This window comes from Suricata suricatta, chromosome 10, assembly GCF_006229205.1.
Source record: "Suricata suricatta isolate VVHF042 chromosome 10, meerkat_22Aug2017_6uvM2_HiC, whole genome shotgun sequence".
In the NCBI taxonomy this organism is placed as follows: Eukaryota; Metazoa; Chordata; class Mammalia; order Carnivora; family Herpestidae; genus Suricata; species Suricata suricatta.
Window position 1 is genome coordinate 59,850,000 of NC_043709.1, and position 8,148 is coordinate 59,858,147.

General features: G+C 49.5%; 1 protein-coding gene and 1 long non-coding RNA gene across 2 annotated transcripts in view; one reads left to right on the forward strand and one right to left on the reverse strand.

Moving 5' to 3' along the window:
• Positions 1-4,111: 4,111 nt before the first annotated feature.
• LOC115303387 lies at positions 4,112-8,142 on the reverse strand. Its single transcript, XR_003914014.1, has 3 exons — positions 7,971-8,142; positions 5,122-5,244; positions 4,112-4,198 (listed from the first exon to the last, which is right to left on the reverse strand). It is a non-coding gene; the product is annotated as an uncharacterized LOC115303387 (long non-coding RNA).
• Positions 5,880-8,148, forward strand: part of NFE2 (nuclear factor, erythroid 2) — a 6,853-nt gene continuing 4,584 nt past the window's right edge. Inside the window, exon 1 of the mRNA XM_029953164.1 lies at positions 5,880-6,120. The gene's annotated coding sequence lies outside the window, so the exon portion shown is untranslated. The remainder of the gene's footprint in view (positions 6,121-8,148) is intronic.

An 8,148-nucleotide genomic window follows, 5' to 3' on the forward strand; every position in this document is an offset into this window, starting at 1 on the left:
CTCTCTCTCTCTGCCCCTACCCTGTTCACACTCTTTCTCTCAAAATAAATAAATAAACTTTTAAGAAAAAATTGGGGGATGCCTGGTTGTCTTGGTCAGAAGACTATATGACTCCTGATCTTGGAGTTTGGGCCCCACATTGGGTATAGAGATTACTTAAATAATAAATAAATAAATAAATAAATAAATAAATAAATAAATAATGCTAAAAAACAATTTTTTAAAGATTTAAAAAAAGTTTTTATTTTTTTAAGTACTCTCTACACCCAATATGGGGCTCAAACTCAGGACCTCGAGATCAAGAGTTGCATGCTTTTCTGCCTAAATCAGCAAGGCGCCCCTTAAGATTTTATTTTAAATAATCTCTATACCCAAAGTGGGGCTCAGACCCACAACCCCAAGATCAAGAGTCATGTGCTTCACTGATTGAGCCAGCCAGGTGCCCCTAAAATTCATGTTCTTAGTCTTTATGCTATAGTGCCTGAGTCAAGTTTTGAACAATATATTATACCATCACTATTACAGGGCAATATAATAAAACACGAAACCATAAAGAAAATAAAACATCAGAAAATAAAATATTTAGGGGCACCTGGGTGGCTCAGTCAGTTGGGCATCTAACTCTTGGTTTTGGCTCAGGTCATGATCTCATAGTTAGTGGGTTTGAGCCCTGCATCTGGCTCCATGTGGACCCTGCTTAGGATTCTCTCTCTCTCTCTCTCTCTCTCTCTCTCTCTCTCTCTCTGTCCCTCTCCCATTCACACATTCTCTCTCTCTCTCAAAATAAATAAACTTTAAAAATAAAATAAAATAAAATATTTCGAGCCACATGGGTAGCTCAGTTGGTTAAACAGCTCAGGTGGTTAAACATTCCAGCTCAGGTTGTGATTTCAGGGTCGTGAGATGGAGCCCAATTCAGGCTCTGGGCTGGGCATGGAGACTGCTTAAGATTCTCTCTCTCCCCCACTCCTTTCATCCCCCAGCTCATGCACTCTCTCAAAAGAAAAGAAAAGAAAAGAAGAAAGGAAAGGAAAAGACTTAGATAAGGTTATTATTTCGTACACATAAGGAAAGGACACCCGTATGCACTTTCTATCTAAGCGATACACATACATCATCTCATCTGATCCCTCACAATCACCTGTGTCGGGAGCTCAATTCTTCCCATTTAGCAAGGGGAAACTGAGGCTTGAGGAGGTTAAATAATTTGCCTAAATACACAATACTGAGTGTTGAACTCAGACTAAAACCCAGATCTCTTTTCCACTCCAGGTTGGTAGGAAGGTCTAAGCAGAGCATTCTGGTGGAGGGGAGCAACAAGAGCAAAGACAGGAGGCTGGAATGAGCAGGATGGCCGTGAAAAGTAGTAAATAAATAGGCATCTGGCTGACTCAGTCAGTGGAGCATGAGACGCTTAGTCTTGAGGTCGTGAGTTCAAGCCCCACTTTGGCACAGAGATTACTTAATTAAAAAATAGTAATAGTAGTCAGGAAGTACCCAGGTGGCTCAGTTGGTTAAGCATCTAACTTCAGCTCAGGTCATGATCTCAGGGCTCATGAGTTGGAGCCCTGTGATGGGCTCTTTGCTGAGAGCCCAGAGCCTGGAGCTTGCTTTGGATTCTGTGTCTCCCTTTCCCTGTGCGCCTCCCCACTTGCACTCTCTCTCTCTCTCTCTCTCTCAAAAATAAACATTAAAATTAAAAAATTTTTAAAAATAGGCATCAAATCTTTCATCCTCTAAGGAGCTGAGGGTGGGGCTTCCTAGGCAGCCCCGCCCCCGCAGAGGATTGCAACAGGGTGAGGTGGGGGTCTGGGGTTGGGGTTCCTGGAAGGTGGCTGAAGCCTGTAAGGCTGGCCTTGTGCCCATTGTGTGGCTAAAACTGTCCCCGCCCAATAATGCGGGTGGGAGAGCCATGGCCTGAGGGCTAGTTCCTGGAAGTCTAGCCACCACCCTCCCCCACCAACTGCTGCATCCAAGGCCTCGTTGTCTCCCAGAGTCTGGCTGCCCACTGCCTGCTATTCTGTTCCAAGTTTTCTCCACAGGAGTGTGACCTCCAGATGCATTGGTCTCCTTCCTCAAGCCCCTGAGGCGCTCTGGCCTCAGGGCTTTGAAGCTTCCATTTCCTTATAATAACAGACTCACTTCCTCATTGATTTCTTTTCATCTTCCCAACACCACCTCTAAATAGGTATTATCGTTATCTCCATTTTTCAGGTGAGGAGACAAAGCTCAGAATGATTGGACTGCCCAAACTCACAGATCCAGGAAATGCTGACTTAAACTCAGGCCTCAAGGTTCAGAATCTGGTCCTCCCTCATTCTGCTATGTATCATGCCCACATCTCTTTCGAGGTTTAGAATTAAGCCTCAGGGATTTATTCCTTCTGGCTACTCTGAATTTATCTATTAGCCTTCATCCATTTAGGGTTCAGGGCTAGGTTCTGCTATCAGGGCATAACTCTTAGATATTGGAGTTATGGGAACTTCAGTCTTACTCAACACCCTGGACCCGCAAGCTCCAAGGTGTTTTGGTTTGAGAGAGTGTGGCTCAGTCTCCCCTCAACTCCTGAGTCAATCCTCTAAGACTTCTTACCACTGGAAAGCAATCTCCTCGAAGACGTCTTTATTCTATACTTACCCAAACTAAAACACAAGGAAAAACCAACAGATGGCTTAGGAGATCTGGCTCCACTACCTGGGCCTCAGTTTACTTTGGTAAGAGGGGTCTCAACTATTCCACGGTCCCAGACCCTCACCACTACTTCCCCCAGCCATCCGGGGTAACCGCCAGGCTCTGGTGCCTAGGATAACACTCAGCCCTCCTCTTGCCTCCTGTGGCTGCCTCCTCTTTCCGTCTGTTGAGAGAGGAAGCCCCGGGGGTGGCGGGTGCAGCCCTGCAGAGCACTGATAAAGGTCCAGGCCTGCCCCCGCCCCCTGGGGCCACTGCGGTCAGACCAGCAGGCAAGCAGGCAAGGCAGCCATCTCCCTCTGGGACCCATGGCCCTCCCCAGGTTCCACCTCTACCTACCCCGCCCTACTCGGGAAGCTGGTTGCATAACCCAGTGGGGTGTTTGGCAACATTGCTTGTGGCTTGACCTGATGCTGGTGGTGGCGTGCACACGCGTTGGAGTGAGGGTGGGGGTGGATTGATCAGGGGTGACAAGTCAGCCTTTTGGGGATAGGTGAGCAGCATGGACGGAGAATTGTATAACAGTAAAGATCTGTTGCCATGTTTTTCTCCATATTCCATCTGCCACCTTTGCTGAAGTGGGAGAATCTTGAGATAGGAAAATCTTAGGTATCCTGCCTTGCCAGGCCACAGGCATGATCCAACCCATTCGGGCTCCTAATCCCCTGTTAATCGTAACTTAGGCAAAGAAACTTAAGATAGAAGGTTGTTGACTTCGGGGGTGCCTGGGCAGCTCAGCATCCAACTCTATTTCAGCTCAGGTCACTATCTCACAGTTTGTGAGTTTGAGCCCTGCGTCGGGCTCTGGGTTGACAGTGAGGAACCTTCTTGGGATTCTCTTTCTCTCCCCCTCTCTCTGTCTCTCCCCTGCTCTCTGTCTCTCAAAATAAATAAATAAACATTAAAAAGAAGAAGAAGGCTGTTGACTCTGGAAATCAGGAATCTAAGGAGGAGGAAGCTGAAGGAACCATTCCCACCTCTGAGGGCTGTAAAGGCAGGACCCAGCCTGGGAATGGCTGTAATGGCCTCTTCTTATAGGAGGAGAGTAGGGAAGTGGTGGGAGAGACACTTTGGCCTGGCCAGTTGCCTCAGTGAAGACTGTCTGTTCACTCAGTCCTTTGTACACGACCATGTCTTTCCTCCTGAAATAAGCAGTAAACTGTCTCTCTAGCTTGACTTTCAAGACAACCTAGCTCCGAACTTCCCAGGCTTCTCTTCCACTGCTCCTTACCCCACACCCCACCCTGGTAGACCCAAGGACTACTTCATGTTTTATGTCTCTGTTCCTTCACACATTTGCTTAGAATACCCTTCTCCCTCTCTCTGTCTGGTGAACCCCTAGTCATTCTCCACAGCCCAGCTCCATTGTCACCTCCTCTGTGAAACCTTTCCTGAATTTCATGAAGCAGAAATTCAACTCCACAGCACTTTATATAGACCTTTATTTGTGTAATTCCCCAACTGGACTGTGAGTAAGGACGTAGACTATGTCTTATTCATCTTCGTGTTCCTGGAGTATAAAACATAAATATATTTGAATGAATGAATGAGTGATGTGTTATCCACACTTGTATCTGCAATGCCACAACCATGTCCAACAGCTAGTAACTGTTGACTAGCTGCAACTTGATATCATTATTTAATCAGCCACAAGTGTGACTATCGCCACCCTTCAACCCCTCTGAGGGGCCAGAATAAGTATGCCACTGGGACAGCTGTGTCTGAATGCCCAGATTCCAGGTATGTGACCCAGATTCATGGCCAGGTCATCAAGAGATTCTGGACCCACATGTGATGTGCATCGAAGCCATGGGTCCCCTCCTGTCCTACATAGATCATGCATGTAGAATCATGATCTCCTGGGCTAGAAATGGAATCCAAAGCATGTAACCATGGGTTTGGTTGAATGTTGGTCAGTAGTTTCCCCCCCCCCCCCCAGGCTTCAAGAAGGCTGCAAAGAAGCCGTATCGAACTGCCTCTCGAGTTGCTTGCTTCTGCTGCTGGCTGTGGAAGGTCCTAAGGGAGAAGTGAGGTTGATGTAGAGCTGTAGGGGTGGGGAACACTGGGAGGAGGACTCCCAGCAGCTATTCGTTACCAACAGGGACAGAATATTTCCATTATTTTAACAGCAAACAGGAGCCTATTAGGGAATGTCAGCTGGGTGCCAGTTCTGCCTTGGGGTGACACCTGTCTGCATCCCAGTCTTTGTTTCCAATATAACTTTAACATTATAAGCAGAAAAAAATAGAGAAAAAGCCTAAGGTGCAGCTGTAAGGACTGCAGCTAGACATCGGAAGGACTTCCCTGCCAGCTAAGAGTCAGTAAAAGGACGGCAGGAAGCAAGCCTCTTCTAGTTTCTGGAGAGAGATCTGTTTGGCCTGGGTCTTGTGTTGGAGGCCAAGGGATAATGGAGTGACTTTTGGGAGTACTTACTGGCCTGAGAAAGAGCTGCTGTGGGTGCCGGGGATGAACCTGATATCCTACACAGGTGTCCTGGCTTGTCCAGAGTCTGTGGCTGCCGTGTGTTTGGGGCCCCCACCTGGCACCCAGGGCCTCCTTTAAGAGAGGTGAATAATGTTCCTGCTGGGCGCCCCCACGTACACCCATCTCCCCTCACACACTGACAACAAACCTGGCCAAGAAAGAGGCCTTTGTCCTAGGACATCTGAGGCTGCTGGGGGAGGGGAAAGGGCTACAGGTGAAAGGACACATCAAAGCAACAACTGCCCCTCCTCCCCAAAATAGCTCCCCTGCCTCTTTCCCAGAACCCAGGCTTTCCTTAAATAAAAGCAATGCCCTAAATGCCCACCTGCCTAAACAGTTGGGACGCTAGACATGCGGTCCTTATCTTTAGCTGCCATCCACCTGGCCATGACTCAGTTTCCCTGGCTCTGAGAGCGTCAAAGGACAGAAGAAAGGAGGTTATGATTTGTATAAAGTATAGAGGTCACCGTGGAGTGGGCTACAGGGTTGGAATTCAGCATATGCATGGGAGAAACGCAGGCCTGGCCTGACTCCTGGGCTCAAAAGGAGGGCTGGGAGTCGCTGGGAGCCATGTGTGCCCCCGCTGGCCGGGGAACAAGGTGGGGGCGGGGTGTGGGCAGAAACCACACCGGGCTCAAGTTTCCTCTCTTGGCCAGAAGGGGCAGGAGGAGAGGAGGGCCACGGGGAAAGGGGAGGGTTAGAGGAAGGACTGAGAACTCAGGCCGAGGGCTTCACAGTGGAGGCTGGTGCGCCACCCGGCGCTCCCAGTGCTCAGCTGGAGGCTCCTTACTCAGTGCTCAGTAATGGCCCGGGGGCGGGGCGCAGCCCTCCCCCGTTTCCAGAGGTAGCGGAGATCCTCACCCAGGAGGTGTCAGCCCAGGCCCAGCCTCCTCAGAGACAGCACCCGGAGCCACATCTCTCTCCTCACCGTGCTTGGACCCTGCACAGGTGCCTGAAGGGCGGGGCGGGAGGGGGATTTCAGTGGAATCCAAGGGGCAAGCTGGGGAGGTGGAGGTGGCAGAGGGAGGAAAGAACCAACTTTCCACGCACCCCTAGGAGGTCTCAGGCCTTCCCAAGATGCCTTTGGTTTAGGAATTTGACATCTTTGGGAATTCATCTGGGAGAAGACCTAGATGGCTTCTTGAGCCTTCTGAGAGGCTTGGGGTGAAAGACTGTAGATGGGGACAGATAGTGGTTCTCTGAGGCACCATTGAGGGGCTGGGGAGTGACCCTGTGTAACCCTTCAGCTGGGGGCGGCTCTGGGGGAGCCGATAGACTGTCAGGTATATGGCAACATCCTTCTCCCTACTCCATTCCATGGTGCTGCCCTGTCTAATCTTTGCCCCCTCTCTTTTCTGGGGCCTCGGGCCGTTAGAGATCAGCTGGACTCAGCAGGGAGAGGAAGGCATCAGGCTCCCAGTGCAGATCCTTCAGACTGGAAAACTTAGTGGCTTGGGAAACAGGAGGCTGTGTAGCCGTGGAGCAGAAGAGGGGAGGTATCAGATCTGCTGGGGTTTGGGATTCTTTAGTCATCGGTCCCCAAACGACTGGGGTTTGGTTTCTAGGGACTGAGTGAGGATAACAGAAACCTGTCCCTTCCTCCCTTGTTCCCGTACACCTGTTTGAGTCATGTATGCCCTCAGGAGACTAAACCTCACTCTTAGCAAATCTCTCTCCCCATTTCTTCCATTCTGTTTCTCTGTTTCACCTCTACCTGCCTCTCCCTCTTTGGGGAATCTTCCTCATCTCTCTAAGTAGCTTGCTCACTTGCCATTTCAGTGATGGCCCCAGTTTTTATTGCTCTGTCCCAATTGTTTCACTGCTTCTGTTGACACCTGGAGAGGCCAGGTGGTCTCATAAGCCTCAGAACAGGATCCCAGAGGCAAGCGCCCTCTCTTTTTCTCCCTGTCAAGGCATCCTTTCCTGAATGGTCCTCATCTTGAATCCTTAAGCAGAAAGCTCCATATCATTCTGTGAGTACTCAGAGACTGCGATAAGGTATTTCTGGGTAAGACCATCAGGATCAGAGTAAGGAGGATGGGTTATAATCCCTGAAGATGGCTTCAGTCCTACCTGATACATGTTGGTGGGGAAGAAGATGGCCATGTGACCTCAAAGTGCAGGTTAAAGTGGAAAGTGGGAACTGTTTACTGTAAAGCAAAAGGGACATGGGGGGGCCCACTCTACTTTCCCAGGATCTGTCCAGTTTCTGCGTCCTCTGTGATGTTCTGTTTCATCCAATTCTGACTACACCCTCTCTGATCTATATCGCTAGCTGCCAGCCCCTGTCCTCCAGTCCCATCCTTAGAAAGGTAGGCTCCTAAGACCCAGAGGGGCCAATCCTGGTGTATAGACCACCACCAATTGCAGAGTATTTAGGTAAAAACATACTACTCCCCTTTGGCCTGGTATGAACTTGCCACGGCACCAGGGCGGTGGTTGGAGTTGATCCAGAGATTCTCATCAACTCCCTCTTCCCCGACCTCTTGCCTCCCCAAGGGACCCTTCTGGATTCTCATTTCCTTATCCCAAAGGTGCAGGGCAGATTGAGCTCCTGGTCTTCATCAGAAGGGGCTGATATCTAGTCTCCAAGACCAGGGCAGCATAGAACCCAGCCTTGCCTGGGCCATGGGTTTGAAACTAGGAGAAGTCTGCGGATCATTTGCCAGGCTCTTTTCTGGCTTTGTGTTCTTTCCTGTAAATACATATGGCTGGACTAATTTAGCATTTCTCAAGTGGGGTGGGCTTCTGGCATCAGAAACACTATGGCACTTGTTAAAATGCTGATTGCTGCGTACCTGCTCCTATGAATTCAATTCAGTAGGTCTGGGGCGGCTTGCAGGAAGGATCCTGTGTTTTTACAAGTACGATGGATGAATCCAGTGCACGGTCAAGTTTGTGACTGCTTGAGCTAGATGTGACATACTGGCTCTCACAGCAAAGAGCTTCTCCTGTCCCGTCTCCATTTAATGGAAG